At 40.9% G+C, this 16,509-nt stretch overlaps 1 protein-coding gene across 5 annotated transcripts in view; it reads left to right on the top strand.

Annotated features, from left to right (window-relative positions):
- APBB2 (amyloid beta (A4) precursor protein-binding, family B, member 2) overlaps window positions 1-16,509 on the top strand; it is a 187,741-nt gene that overhangs the window by 141,193 nt on the left and 30,039 nt on the right. The gene's annotated exons all lie outside the window — the stretch shown is intronic.

Consider the following 16,509-nt stretch of genomic DNA (forward strand, 5'->3'; position numbering starts at 1 on the left):
AAGTTACTGATTATCTCTGGCTAAATTTGCACGGGGCTTGGACTAGATGACCTTTAAAGTTCCCTTCCAACCCAAATTATTCAATGTTAAGTGTTTCTGTTTCCATCTTTCTAATTTTTTTACTTCTTTAAATAGCTGATGGTTGGGGTGCTTTTTTTTACTGGTTTTCACTTCCATTGGTAAAGATTTTTGACATCTAAAATGGGCAAATCCATTTTGAAATGGTGGGAAGTAGAAAGGTTTTAAGTTCTTATAAATAAACCATTACAGTGCTTTGTTTGCCTCAGAGAATGAGTGCATTGGACATTTCCCTTCAAGTCAGATTTTGTAGTAGCTTGCTTTGGTCAGGAAATAAATAGAGCATCTTAAGGAGCACCTAAATGTGATGCAGCTTTACAGAGGAGAGGAATCCAGCTTTGCTTTTTGTTAAATTTTTTTAAAGCTTTTATAGTTCTTTTTTCAAGCATTTAAATTTCTTTGGAAAATAATATCATTCCATTATGTTGTTTATAAAATAAGATAAGAAGTCACATTTCTCCAGGCTGGGTACCTGCTTTGCCTAAAAACAGAACTGGGCATAGAAGCATCGACGTGGAAAGATGACATTTAAGAGAAATGTGCCTTTTGCAATCATGCGGCACCAAGAATGTCATTAGCTTTTGGTGAAATGTATCTAGGGGTGGGAGGCAATAGCAGACTCTCCTAGAGGAACGTAAGTCCAGAAGGACAAGATTTGGTGGGAAAGATTGTGCGTGCACAGGTCGTTGTGTCTGCTCTGAGCTGTGGATCTGCCATGGTATCTGGCAACATTTACCAAAGGCTACGTACAAGGCACAGGAAACTGCATCTCTGATCCCATTCCTGCTATTTTTTATGCCATATCTGGGGACCAAAAATGAATTTCAATTCTGTTGAGACTTCTGCAGAACTTCATGTTTCTATTAAGAAAAAAGCAATAGTTATGGAGTATGTGGGAGAAAAAAACCCAAGAAAACCCCAAACAAGCTGAGCATTCTCCCTCTTGGTCATAAAAGGTAGAAGCTTCCTCTGCTGTTTTCCTGAAAAGAGAGTTTATTTGTGACATTGTCAATACAGAGAACATGAGAGAGCAAGCAAAGTAATCTTTTCTCGTGGTTTACCATCAGCAGTGGGAGTTGGCCTTTCTGTGTTGAAAGTGAACGTTTCTTTTGTCTAGAGATCATGACTTTTCATGATTGGTTGCTATAAATACAGCAAGAAATAGTTTATTGAAGGTTTAATATATAAACATGCAATCAAAACCAGCCTTAGTTTTTCATTTTCTGGCACAGTAATGTTCTTAGCCACTTTTATTGGAATCTGTTTTTTTCATCATAAGAAGTTTTATTTCAGAGCTTTCCTATTTTTAGCCCTTTGTAAGAATTTTGATTCTACAGAAATTTTGTGTCCAGTCTTTCAGGACTGGAGCCCACTCTTTTTGAAATTTAATTTGTTTAACATTTTATTGACCCATTTTAAAAATAAGGTTGTAGGAACAGCAGCGTAGCCATTATTTGTAAGTAAACTCGGACTGTATGTGATGTTAAATAGCAGAAGATCCAAAAGACAAGCAGAAAGAACAAACTGAGTAATCAGATGTACAATGTGTTTTGGGCAAGGAGGGGTTCAGTATAGGAAATGTGCTTTGAAGGGCAGCATAAAGGATGTAGCACTTGCTGAAGAAGCACTAACACACAAGACAAAAGCATTTGGTGACAGAAGAACCTGAGCTGAGAAAGCCATATTGTTGAGCTGGAAATTGCAGTGCATCTCTTTTCATGTAGACATTAGCATGCAGTCCTTGGGCTCATCCTGGTAAAATTACTTACTGGTCCTGAGGTGAGAAACAGCAGAGCCATTCACTGACTAAAAAAGCAACTTTCCCTGGTTATGAGTTTGCCATCATCAGAGAAAAGTGAGGGAATTGCACTGCTGCTTTAGTGGATGAATTGTCCAGGAAGTTGATGAAATCCTACCTTCTGGGATGACGCTCTTCCAGAAGTTGTCTCCAGAAGTTGTTGGATGTGAATTTTATTAATTAGCTACATCTTCTGGTCTAAGAGCCTGCATAATAAAGTATATTGGATTTCTTGTGAAAGGCAGTGTTTCAATTTTAAAATACTGTAAAAATGTATATTATCCTCTATTTTGAGTTATTTGAGCCCCATAACGATCTGCAGCCCCTCCTTTTTAACTCTGTTTTGCTTCTAGTAATTTATTTGAGTAGATTTTGCTTTGGAAGATGAAGAGGTTTTCTAATAACACCTGACCAGATGATTTTCTAAGCTATGCTGTAATGAAAGATTGATGAAATACAGAGATCTGCTGATGAAAGTTTAATCTGAGGATGTGTCTGCTAACTCACCTCAGGCAGAAACGTCTTCTAGGAGTCTGTAATCACTCTCTCCATACGTTACACTATTATCCCGACCTCTAGAGTTCCTTTTTTTTTTTTTTCCTTAACAGTTCTGTGATAAGCAAAGGCTTCGTGGTTAGGTTGACTTTAGGCTGTGTGGTGATTTTCTGTTTCAAAAGGTAGCATCCTTGTTTTCAATTAAATAAGTAAAATATGTTTGACCTTAAGAAAAGCTGGAGCACCTTCGTAAAATTGTGAACAAAAGCAGGTTCCCACAAATTGGTGGTTATGCATGTTTGTATGAGCTGTTATGTTTGACACAGCATTAGAGGAAAACAAATGTACTGTATCTGTCCATCCTTTCAGCAGGTGATATTGTGTGATTTTTAAAAGGAAAAGCCACAGTGCTCTGTACAATCTACCTCTCCTGCTGTACTGAAAACAGAGCCATGACGATGCATCGATATTATTTGTAAATAAGAAAAGTCCTCGCACTGGCTTAAATAGTTTTATTTCAAGAGCAGTAAGGTCATTGGCACCTGGAGGATTTGTGGTATCCCAGGTGTATCTTGTGATTTAGCCCCAGCCAGCAACAAAGACACTGTATCAGATAGTAATTGTCAGCGCGGTGTTTGCTTCTTAACAAGCCACCCATGACATGTTTGAGGTGGATTTTTTTCAGTGCCAAAAGCATGTTGGAAAATATTAGCGTAGTGAAGCTATAAAAGAGTTGTTCTTTTCACTTGGGAGCTGCAGGACTGTACATTAATCATTCCTCAGGCTGGGTTTTGTCTCCCCTTCTCAACTGCTGGTGCGTGGCCTTGGCTTCCTGAGCAGCTCGCTAACAAGGAAGAGAGAAAAGGTAATGGCCCATCAATTTTGTAAAAGAGTTTGTTAGCACATTTCCCTGAATCCTCCTTTATCTTCATTGTTCTTCTACCAGCCCAAAGTGTACCTCCACTTCTTTAAAACCTCTATGAGACCTTAATTGCCTGAGAGATCATGGTTCCTTCTTTCCTGGTCTCTCCATACAACAGTAGTAAATTCCAGCTGAAAAATTCAGCCACTGGCTGGCCAGGAGAGCTGCAGGTGGGTTCAGGACACAGTATTGGTGGGGCTGAATATGGAACAGTTTGCTGGATGATGTGGGCCCGTGGTATGTTGGACAAAACATGTAGCAGAGAGGCAGATTCTCCAATACTGGAGTTTTTTGATTGTGGGCTCTCTGACTAGACGGGGCAAAAGCATTGCGCTCCCTCCTCTGCCCTAGGAATGCCCATTTTGGCAGGTGATGGTGGTGGGGATCTCTTTGTCCACGTGGATGTCTGTTACCCTCTTCCTTTGAACCGCTGCTGGTTTTCTGCTGCCTGGGGATCAGGGAATAAAATGGGCCTGGGGAATCAAAAAAGGGAGAAAGGCAGAGAGCAACTGGACTGAAGAGAGTAGGATGATGCACACACCAAAGATGAGGCTCAAGCAGCCTCTAAAGGGGAGGGCAGACATCTAAGTGGGTGGACAACCCAAGTGAGATGGACATAATCTGGTAAGGCTGGAATAGAAGGAAGTCCTAACAACAAAACAAATTACCTGAGCTCTGGTATCTCAAGAGCTGTTAGGGCAAGAGCTGAGAAAACTATTGCAGTGATGCGGGTGAGAAAATGGGACAAAACTGTGGAAAATGAAGAGGAAATGGCATAAAAGTGATGGCTTAGATTCCTCAAAATATCAGGAGATAAAAATAGTATCCTATCTTGCTGTTTGGACAGCTAAATAAAAATGTCCTAGTTGTAGAGGTGCTTAACACCTGCACTGTCTGCTGACTTCAGTAGGATCTCCGTATATTCACTGCCTTCAAAAATCCCGTGTCTAAACACAAATTTAGGAACCCTTCTCTAGACAGACAGAGTGGGACGTTTTCACTTAAGCAACAGTGCTACAGCAGGTTAAATGTTTTCTTTTTAGTGTCAAGCTCATGTGAAGAGGGGTAGGGACACGTCTGAGGGAGAACTGGTCTGTTCGAGGGCAGAAAAGGGGTGAGCAGGGAATGTGGCAGCTGTGCTGCGGGTCGAGTGCCTGTCTCTGGGGGTTATGGTCTGTATCTCCTGGCTGAAACCGTGTGTTTGCAGGTATTACCTGGCTTGAGCTCCAGTGCACATCTATCACATGGACGTGATATTTCAGGAGGGATACCTAGCCTTGATTAGAGAATTAAAAACTAAGAGAAGTACAGACAATAAATGCAGGTTTAATGTGATTAGGATATCCCATTGCGTCTGTAATTTCTCATTCTCCCTTTCAGAGAAGGTTAAATGTTTTCTTTTTAGTGTCAAGCTCATGTGAAGAGGGGTAGGGACACGTCTGAGGGAGAACTGGTCTGTTCGAGGGCAGAAAAGGGGTGAGCAGGGAATGTGGCAGCTGTGCTGCGGGTCGAGTGCCTGTCTCTGGGGGTTATGGTCTGTATCTCCTGGCTGAAACCGTGTGTTTGCAGGTATTACCTGGCTTGAGCTCCAGTGCACATCTATCACATGGACGTGATATTTCAGGAGGGATACCTAGCCTTGATTAGAGAATTAAAAACTAAGAGAAGTACAGACAATAAATGCAGGTTTAATGTGATTAGGATATCCCATTGCGTCTGTAATTTCTCATTCTCCCTTTCAGAGAAGGGCAATGAAGCCGATGAGGGCTCTGGAGCACAAGTCTTATGAGGAGCAACTGAGGGAGCTGGGGTTGTTCAGCCTGGAGAGAAGGAGGCTGAGGGGAGACCTTATCGCTTTCTACAACTACCTGAAACCAGGGTGTAGAGAGGTGGGAGTCTCTTCTCCCAAGTCACAGGCAATAGGACAAAAGGAAACAGCCTCAAGTTGCACCAGGGGAGGTTTAGATTAGAAATTAGGAAAAATTTCTTCACAGAAAGGGTTGTCAAGCATTGAAACAGGCTGCCCAGGGAAGTGGTTGGGTCCATCCCTGGAGGTGTTTAAAAGATGTGTAGATTTAGTGCTATGGAACATGGTTTAGTGGTGGACTTGGCAGTGTTAGGTTAAAGGTCCTCTTAAAGGCCCTTTCCGACCTAAATCATAAATTCTATGATTCTAGGATATTTTGTGTACAAGCAACACAACATTGAGCTTCAGTAACGTAGTGTGGCTTTTGGCTGCATCGTTCAGGGGGGTGTTTATGGCCTTCTGGGTTTGTCTTCCCTTCGAGTTGATGATTGAATGTGCTCTGAGATTGAGTCTTTCTCCAGTTTTGTGAGAGAAGCTTATCAAGCTGTATGAGATAATGAACAATAAACTTTCTCTTCTGCATTAAAGAGGTGCGGTCAAGAAAAGCAGAAAATAAATAAATTAAAACGGAGATGGTTTCTGCACCTGCTCTTCTGAAAAGATAACACCCTTCAAAGAATGTGTAATTCCAGCTGAACTCTTCAAAGTCTCAGATACCATTAATCAATATTGCCTATTCCCCTCAGTCCCTGTAACCTTGGAATAAGGACAAAACATGCTGTGAGGAATCACGTAAATAGGGCATAGGTGAGGGATTACACTGAAGGAAAAGGATTTTACTGGCTTTTCTCACCCATATTCTTCACTGTTTTGGTTTTTTTTTTTTAGAGTAATCTTTTCCTTTCTCCTCTTCTCTAAGCCAATTGCATCTGAATATCCTTTTCTGTGTGTTTTGATAGCATTTCCCCCCCTCACTAGGAAACAGTTTAAGTGATTATTTATATAAAACTTCTCATTTATATCCATAAGGCCTGACATTATTGTTTGCTAGTGCAGCGTGTTCTGGGAGGGGGTAATGAAACAATACAGCTGTGAAAGGGGAAATCCAGTCAAGCTTACAGAATTAATGTGTTTTCAAACAAATGTAGTTAAGTGGGTGCAAAGAGCTGTATGTGTGCATTCTGACTTTGATTAATGAAACTGGTTTGCTCTAGTTTTGGGATTTAACATGAAGGACATGGTAAACTGCAGAGGCACTGAAATAGGCCCATATTAACTTGAAATAAGCACCTGTAGTTTTGCACCAGCGGATGGTTTTGTCTCACTAGTGACTTCAGCTGTGTTAGGGCAACATCACTCTATCCCTCCTGCCTAATCCCACTAATGAGGCGAAAAATGATTACATGTGACACCGAGGGATTTTTTTTGATTTTACAGATGAGGCTTGTGAGCAGCTCAGGTGCTTATGAAGGGTGGATTCACCCTTTGAGAGCAGCTGAGAACAAAGGCTGTGCATAGGGAGAGTCTTGGCCATGGAGCTATAGGTATTCCTTAGTTTTTCATTTTCTGGCACAGTAATGTTCTTAGCCACTTTTATTGGAATCTGTTTTTTTCATCATAAGAAGTTTTATTTCAGAGCTTTCCTATTTTTAGCCCTTTGTAAGAATTTTGATTCTACAGAAATTTTGTGTCCAGTCTTTCAGGACTGGAGCCCACTCTTTTTGAAATTTAATTTGTTTAACATTTTATTGACCCATTTTAAAAATAAGGTTGTAGGAACAGCAGCGTAGCCATTATTTGTAAGTAAACTCGGACTGTATGTGATGTTAAATAGCAGAAGATCCAAAAGACAAGCAGAAAGAACAAACTGAGTAATCAGATGTACAATGTGTTTTGGGCAAGGAGGGGTTCAGTATAGGAAATGTGCTTTGAAGGGCAGCATAAAGGATGTAGCACTTGCTGAAGAAGCACTAACACACAAGACAAAAGCATTTGGTGACAGAAGAACCTGAGCTGAGAAAGCCATATTGTTGAGCTGGAAATTGCAGTGCATCTCTTTTCATGTAGACATTAGCATGCAGTCCTTGGGCTCATCCTGGTAAAATTACTTACTGGTCCTGAGGTGAGAAACAGCAGAGCCATTCACTGACTAAAAAAGCAACTTTCCCTGGTTATGAGTTTGCCATCATCAGAGAAAAGTGAGGGAATTGCACTGCTGCTTTAGTGGATGAATTGTCCAGGAAGTTGATGAAATCCTACCTTCTGGGATGACGCTCTTCCAGAAGTTGTCTCCAGAAGTTGTTGGATGTGAATTTTATTAATTAGCTACATCTTCTGGTCTAAGAGCCTGCATAATAAAGTATATTGGATTTCTTGTGAAAGGCAGTGTTTCAATTTTAAAATACTGTAAAAATGTATATTATCCTCTATTTTGAGTTATTTGAGCCCCATAACGATCTGCAGCCCCTCCTTTTTAACTCTGTTTTGCTTCTAGTAATTTATTTGAGTAGATTTTGCTTTGGAAGATGAAGAGGTTTTCTAATAACACCTGACCAGATGATTTTCTAAGCTATGCTGTAATGAAAGATTGATGAAATACAGAGATCTGCTGATGAAAGTTTAATCTGAGGATGTGTCTGCTAAGTCACCTCAGGCAGAACCGTCTTCTCGGAGTCTGTAATCACTCTCTCCATACGTTACACTATTATCCCGACCTCTAGAGTTCCTTTTTTTTTTTTTCCTTAACAGTTCTGTGATAAGCAAAGGCTTCGTGGTTAGGTTGACTTTAGGCTGTGTGGTGATTTTCTGTTTCAAAAGGTAGCATCCTTGTTTTCAATTAAATAAGTAAAATATGTTTGACCTTAAGAAAAGCTGGAGCACCTTCGTAAAATTGTGAACAAAAGCAGGTTCCCACAAATTGGTGGTTATGCATGTTTGTATGTGTATGTAAAGGTATAGACTCCGAGCTCTTATGTTTGACACTGCATTAGAGGAAAATAAAGCCTTTCAGCAGGTGATATTGTGTGATTTTTAACAGGAAAAGCCACAGTGCTCTGTACAATCTACCTCTCCTGCTGTACTGAAAACAGAGCCATGACGATGCATCGATATTATTTGTAAATAAGAAAAGTCCTCGCACTGGCTTAAATAGTTTTATTTCAAGAGCAGTAAGGTCATTGGCACCTGGAGGATTTGTGGTATCCCAGGTGTATCTTGTGATTTAGCCCCAGCCAGCAACAAAGACACTGTATCAGTGAGTAATTGTCAGCGCGGTGTTTGCTTCTTAACAAGCCACCCATGACATGTTTGAGGTGGATTTTTTTCAGTGCCAAAAGCATGTTGGAAAATATTAGCGTAGTGAAGCTATAAAAGAGTTGTTCTTTTCACTTGGGAGCTGCAGGACTGTACATTAATCATTCCTCAGGCTGGGTTTTGTCTCCCCTTCTCAACTGCTGGTGCGTGGCCTTGGCTTCCTGAGCAGCTCGCTAACAAGGAAGAGAGAAAAGGTAATGGCCCATCAATTTTGTAAAAGAGTTTGTTAGCACATTTCCCTGAATCCTCCTTTATCTTCATTGTTCTTCTACCAGCCCAAAGTGTACCTCCACTTCTTTAAAACCTCTATGAGACCTTAATTGCCTGAGAGATCATGGTTCCTTCTTTCCTGGTCTCTCCATACAACAGTAGTAAATTCCAGCTGAAAAATTCAGCCACTGGCTGGCCAGGAGAGCTGCAGGTGGGTTCAGGACACAGTATTGGTGGGGCTGAATATGGAACAGTTTGCTGGATGATGTGGGCCCGTGGTATGTTGGACAAAACATGTAGCAGAGAGGCAGATTCTCCAATACTGGAGTTTTTTGATTGTGGGCTCTCTGACTAGACAGGGCGAAAGCATTGCGCTCCCTCCTCTGCCCTAGGAATGCCCATTTTGGCAGGTGACGGTGGTAGGGATCTCTTTGTCCATGTGGATGTCTGTTACCCTCCTCCTTTGAACTGCTGCTGGTTTTCTGCTGCCTGGGGATCAGGGAATAAAATGGGCCTGGGGAATCAAAAAAGGGAGAAAGGCAGAGAGCAACTGGACTGAAGAGAGTAGGATGATGCACACACCAAAGATGAGGCTCAAGCAGCCTCTAAAGGGGAGGGCAGACATCTAAGTGGGTAGACAACCCAAGTGAGATGGACATAATCCTGTAAGGCTGGAAGAGAAGGAAGTCCTAACAACAAAACAAATTACCTGAGCTCTGGTATCTCAAGAGCTGTTAGGGCAAGAGCTGAGAAAACTATTGCAGTGATGCGGGTGAGAAAATGGGACAAAACTGTGGAAAATGAAGAGGAAATGGCATAAAAGTGATGGCTTAGATTCCTCAAAATATCAGGAGATAAAAATAGTATCCTATCTTGCTGTTTGGACAGCTAAATAAAAATGTCCTAGTTGTAGAGGTGCTTAACACCTGCACTGTCTGCTGACTTCAGTAGGATCTCCGTATATTCACTGCCTTCAAAAATCCCGTGTCTAAACACAAATTTAGGAACCCTTCTCTAGACAGACAGAGTGGGACGTTTTCACTTAAGCAACAGTGCTACAGCAGGTTAAATGTTTTCTTTTTAGTGTCAAGCTCATGTTAAGAGGGGTAGGGACACGTCTGAGGGAGAACTGGTCTGTTTGAGGGTAGAAAAGGGGCGAGCAGGGAATGTGGCAGCTGTGCTGCGGGTCGAGTGCCTGTCTCTGGGGGTTATGGTCTGTATCTCCTGGCTGAAACCGTGTGTTTGCAGGTATTACCTGGCTTGAGCTCCAGTGCACATCTATCACATGGACGTGATATTTCAGGAGGGATACCTAGCCTTGATTAGAGAATTAAAAACTAAGAGAAGTACAGACAATAAATACAATTTTAATGTGATTAGGGTATCTCGTTGTATCTGTAATTTCTCATTCTCCCTTTCAGAGAAGGGCAATGAAGCCGATGAGGGCTCTGGAGCACAAGTCTTATGAGGAGCAGCTGAGGGAGCTGGGGTTGTTCAGCCTGGAGAGAAGGAGGCTGAGGGGAGACCTTATCGCTTTCTACAACTACCTGAAACCAGGGTGTAGAGAGGTGGGAGTCTCTTCTCCCAAGTCACAGGCAATAGGACAAAAGGAAACAGCCTCAAGTTGCACCAGGGGAGGTTTAGATTAGAAATTAGGAAAAATTTCTTCACAGAAAGGGTTGTCAAGCATTGAAACAGGCTGCCCAGGGAAGTGGTTGGGTCCATCCCTGGAGGTGTTTAAAAGATGTGTAGATTTAGTGCTATGGAACATGGTTTAGTGGTGGACTTGGCAGTGTTAGGTTAAAGGTCCTCTTAAAGGCCCTTTCCGACCTAAATCATAAATTCTATGATTCTAGGATATTTTGTGTACAAGCAACACAACATTGAGCTTCAGTAACGTAGTGTGGCTTTTGGCTGCATCGTTCAGGGGGGTGTTTATGGCCTTCTGGGTTTGTCTTCCCTTCGAGTTGATGATTGAATGTGCTCTGAGATTGAGTCTTTCTCCAGTTTTGTGAGAGAAGCTTATCAAGCTGTATGAGATAATGAACAATAAACTTTCTCTTCTGCATTAAAGAGGTGCGGTCAAGAAAAGCAGAAAATAAATAAATTAAAACGGAGATGGTTTCTGCACCTGCTCTTCTGAAAAGATAACACCCTTCAAAGAATGTGTAATTCCAGCTGAACTCTTCAAAGTCTCAGATACCATTAATCAATATTGCCTATTCCCCTCAGTCCCTGTAACCTTGGAATAAGGACAAAACATGCTGTGAGGAATCACGTAAATAGGGCATAGGTGAGGGATTACACTGAAGGAAAAGGATTTTACTGGCTTTTCTCACCCATATTCTTCACTGTTTTGGTTTTTTTTTTTTAGAGTAATCTTTTCCTTTCTCCTCTTCTCTAAGCCAATTGCATCTGAATATCCTTTTCTGTGTGTTTTGATAGCATTTCCCCCCCTCACTAGGAAACAGTTTAAGTGATTATTTATATAAAACTTCTCATTTATATCCATAAGGCCTGACATTATTGTTTGCTAGTGCAGCGTGTTCTGGGAGGGGGTAATGAAACAATACAGCTGTGAAAGGGGAAATCCAGTCAAGCTTACAGAATTAATGTGTTTTCAAACAAATGTAGTTAAGTGGGTGCAAAGAGCTGTATGTGTGCATTCTGACTTTGATTAATGAAACTGGTTTGCTCTAGTTTTGGGATTTAACATGAAGGACATGGTAAACTGCAGAGGCACTGAAATAGGCCCATATTAACTTGAAATAAGCACCTGTAGTTTTGCACCAGCGGATGGTTTTGTCTCACTAGTGACTTCAGCTGTGTTAGGGCAACATCACTCTATCCCTCCTGCCTAATCCCACTAATGAGGCGAAAAATGATTACATGTGACACCGAGGGATTTTTTTTGATTTTACAGATGAGGCTTGTGAGCAGCTCAGGTGCTTATGAAGGGTGGATTCACCCTTTGAGAGCAGCTGAGAACAAAGGCTGTGCATAGGGAGAGTCTTGGCCATGGAGCTATAGGTATTTGGTAACCTTTGAAAAGCTTAAATGCAGCAGCAGCAGCAGAGAAGCAATAGGATAAGCACAACTGCAGAGAAGTCTTATGGAGCACGAGAATGGGGACAAAGAGAGAAGAGGAAAATTCTCAGGATTTCTGTGGGAGAGTGGGACAGGAACAGAGAAGTCCCTGGAGGAGAGCTCAGGGTAGCGCTGTGGCATTTGCTTTTAAGGAAGTGGGGGAAATGGCAGGAGGCTCCCTTTCTTATTAGGAAAAATAACTAGACAACCATTTAAGATGTGTCACTTGCTCTGCTAGCCGCTTGAGCGTGGCAATGAATGCTTAGTCACCTTAAACAGAGCCCTGTTACAGTATTTTATTGTAGAATGTCTTTACTATTCTGTATTTGTTTTCGGGAAATAATGGAAAATATTGCATATAATTTGGGTTTTGTATCTAGTGTTTCTTCTGGAAGGCAGAATAAATAGTAGGTGGAATTGCTCAGCTGTAAAGCTTTCAGTTAAGACAAATGATATGTCTAAGCCTGGGCTACAAATAACCACTGCAATGTAGTCAGGTTGTCTCAATTAATAAAAAAGATGGCATATTGACTGAATCCCTGGATTAAAGTCTTTCTACAGATTTGTGCTAGAAAATCTCCCCACATTCCCTGTGACTCCAGCTGTTAAAGTCAAATGCTTTAGGATACAACTAGGGTAACCAGTGAACTTCAGTGGCTGTTGCACAGGTCCCCCCAGAACAGTCTGAGCCACCTATGAAAGTGTCTGCGGCTCAGGAGAGCTAGTGCCTGCCAGTCTGGGGTGGAAACCTCATGCTTTCTTCCATTATCCTTTTTGCTGTATGTTAATCAAGAAGATGCTACAACCAGGTTGAATCCCTGTATTTAACTGCTGCTCTAATTCTGTGGCAAACCAGTGATGCAAAAGGCAGCTGCTCTCCAGCTCCTTAGCTGGGAACAGAAAATATCCCGGGCTCTCCGCGGCCCGCCTTGTTTTCAACACTTTGGCCTTCAGTGAAGATCAAAGGTGGTTTAAACTTATCATATTTTCTTCACCTGGTTTTGCACTTGGGTGCATACACAAGGCTGTGCTAACAAAAGATAGCATCCTCTTTCCCAAACCAGTCGGAGCTGATTGAAGGCACCTGCCTTTCACCCCCTTCATCTTCAGCAGCACGGAGGTTAGACTCTTCATTACACATCTCTGGTGTGATGTGTCAACAGCAGGGACTGGGTGTAGGGGGAGCCACCTGTGGAATAAATTTTCACAAGAAAATTAGGCTTGGGCAGCCTTATGAAGGCTGTCAAATAATATCAATTCAATAACACTTTTCTTAAAAAACAAAGAAGCAACTGTATTGTTTCATTCTCATCTCAAGACCTTCTCCAGTCTAAGGTCCCTGTAGCAGATGAGAGAAAACTACATTAGTCCACTGGTGATTTTGCTTTGCTAGTCTAGTTTATATTGAAGCTGTTTGGTTACTAAAAAGGTGAGCATATAAAAAAAACCTTCTGAGGAGAAAAGCCACAGAGACCACTAAAGAAAAGAGCAGTGTTTTAAGAAAAATTGTGCTAAGCATACTTAGAAGCACCATGCTGGCTGAGATGTTCCATACAGCTCTTTGTTACCTTGATTACGCTTTGTAGTGACAGTCTTTTCTGCCATGTGGTGGCTTTCTTGAAAAGGTCAACCTTTAAGACATGTATTTACTACACTTACTGTTTTCTGTTGTAGGCTAAAATTTGACTTCCTAAAAATTGTTACTATAGCAGGCAATTCCTGAAGAAGTAATTCAAAGGAGAAAACTTACTATGCAGTGGAAAGAGTTTCCTTTGATTGTCTCTGTGTTACGCTACTTAATGAAATGCTACATTCACAATTTTCTAATACAGCAAATTGGAAAGCAAAAGTGCAGCCAGAAAATGACCTGTCTCTAGTTCTTCCTGACCAGTTTATGCCTGTACTGTACCTGTGGGTTAGAGAGAGATAGGATGTTTCCTTTTATGCCTTTTTTGGGTAAATATTTATACCCACCTACATAAAACATGCTCTTCATGTTTGCATCAGCATTACGATATCAAGGGAACTTTTGACATGCCTATGTATTTGTAGACCCCCAAAGGTCTTCTGGAATTTGGTTTATTCTATAGGAAAATAAGGTCCCAATTTTGTCCTGTGTCTCTCTCTAAGCACAGCTCTAGTTCTTCCTGACCAGTTTATGCCTGTACTGTACCTGTGGGTTAGAGAGAGATAGGATGTTTCCTTTTATGCCTTTTTTGGGTAAATATTTATACTTCTAGTTCTTCTGTCCAGTTTATGCCTGTACTGTATCTGTGGGTTAGAGAGAGATAGGAGGTTTCTTTTTATGCCTTTTTTGGGTAAATATTTATACCCACCTACATAAAACATGCTCTTCATATTTGCATCAGCGTTATGATATCAAGGGAACTTTTGACATGCCTACGTATTAGTAGACCCCCAAAGGTCTTCTGGAATTTGGTTTATTCTATAGGACAATAAGGTCCCAATTTTGTCCTCTGTCTCTCTCTAAGCACAGTCACAAACTTCCTGAACTGCATAATAATTTGGAATGTGCCTCTAAAATATAAGAAGATTCTCTTACTATCAACTTGCGACATTTAAATAATTGAAGCGTTATCTGCCTCGGGATGCCTTTCCACGCTTGCTACTAGCTGATTCCAGTTCAAATATTTATATGCGTTACATCTTTATGTAAATCATAGCATACACTGTCTTACGCATTACATGTATTTAGAAAGAATTTTCACTTCAGGCTTTTAATTCTGAGGATGGTACCTTGGCTTGATTCCTAACATTGGCTCCACTGGGGAGAAGGGCTTTTGTGTGTCAGTGGGTTTCAGCACAATTTGCCCCCGGGCAATGGAGGTAGATCAACCACTAGTCTCTTTGATGCTCACAGATTGATTAGCAGAAACCAAAACACTAATTTGAGCAAACTAAAAGATTATTTTTTTTCAACAGTTAATTCAAGTGTCTTAAACATTTAGGATTTTTTTTTACTGACTTGTTTTTGTAACTGTGTTACATGAACACCTCTTTTTCTGAACTGACTTGTTTTTGTATTTTGAAACTGTGTTACATGAACACCTCTTTTTCTGAGGAGAAAATTGTGCTCAATGACATTGAAAAATCTGTGCGCATTATATCTCTTGTGATGATGGTCTGCTTCACAAAAATGCAATTCATCTTAATGCCATAAAAAGAATTTCAATTTATAATTTGAATGATGCATTAAACGTAGATCTCAGTTGTCTGTAGAATTGCAATATTTCACTGCTTGAAGTTCCCCCCTCCACACCTTGATTAATTTCAAAGCTGGCGGGACGTATGCTTGTGTGCCCCCTGAGTCTGGCCAAATTCCCCTTAGAATGGATGGGAAGTTTTTTATTAACTTCAGCATGAGTTGGGTTAGTCTGTAAACGTACGGATGTGGACCTGGAAAACCTGGATACTGCTCAGCAAAATCAGTGTGGTACTTCTGGGAGCTTCTGGTGGTTTAAGTGTTCTTAGCAGGGTTAGGGTTGTTCTTGTAGAGAACTAATAAGCAGGTGGAAAAGTAAGGAGCCTGCTATGAATCTTAGGAGATTTTTCTGCTTCAGAAGAGCACTTGTGAAAGTGAGCTTGCCCATGTCCTGGGATACCTCTTAGTGACATGTGGCACTCCTTGGGATGATGCTCTCTGTTTGTCCAGAAGACACAGGAAGAAGAGCTGTAGATTACTTACAGAATAAGTTTTTTAGTAGCTCAGACTGGAAAGGTCCACCAGGGTCTTCATGGCTTGTCTCTGCGATTGCAGATATAACCTCATAGTAGTTAAGGTCCTTCTTTTGGCAAGCCGACTGTAGGTCTAGTTCCATTTGCTAAGGATGTATTGAGTTGCTTTTGTAGTTGTTTATCATCAGTCTTTCTTCAGTCATTAAGAAGTTTATTACCTGCCTGTGCCTTTTTGGTGTTGTTTGAAGCGTCTAAAGAGACTTTAGGGGTGTATCTATTCTATTCTATCTCCAACAATTGTATACATTTAAGATAAAAAGTACCCAAACCCATAAGAAAACAGATGAACTAAGGAAGTTTCTTTTTTCCTTTTTTTTTTAATCTTTAAGTGAGGGGACACTTGTGTGTATTTTATTCAGAAAATTGCTTTTCTGCTCTGCTTTTGCTCAGCAACCATCAGGAACATAATGAGATGAATTAGACAAAGCAAACTGAGCAATTGCTCGTGCCCTCTATTCATTTATGAAGTGCATACATGGCTTCAAGGGCCTCAGTTTAAAATACAAACAAAACCCTTCTGGGATATTTCCAGCCCAGGCATTCATAAATGTTATTCAGTCTGTCACTTGTGAGCCTGTAGGATTCAAGGTAGTATTTCAAACTTTATTTGTCCATCCATGGATGCTGGAAACTTGGTTTGTGCTGGGTATGGAGATACTCATATCCCTTTCTGAATCCAGGTTATAAGCTTTATGAAATGTTTCCTCCCTTGTCCCTCACTTTCTCCCCCCTCTTTTTGAAAATAATAGGAAATCTCAGATAAATTAGAAGATTGCACACTGCTGTTGCTACTCGGTAATTTGTGATCAAAATAGATGATCACAATGATGGGGTGGGAGGTTTTAAGCTTCTAGGTTGTTAAAGATTAAACAAAATCACTGTTGTGCTCCGAGTTTTTTGAAAAGGACTAATTTTTTGTTTCCTGAAAATGTCAGAATGTTTTGCTTCAAGATAGGATGGGTGCCTCAGAATAGCAAAAGGCAGATCAAGTTTGGGAACCATTTGTTTCTACTTCCTGTAGGGCAGAAGTGGAGCTTTGAACAC

The sequence above is a fragment of the Calidris pugnax genome, unplaced genomic scaffold, assembly GCF_001431845.1.
Source record: "Calidris pugnax isolate Ruff unplaced genomic scaffold, ASM143184v1 scaffold349, whole genome shotgun sequence".
Classification (NCBI taxonomy): domain Eukaryota; kingdom Metazoa; phylum Chordata; class Aves; order Charadriiformes; family Scolopacidae; genus Calidris; species Calidris pugnax.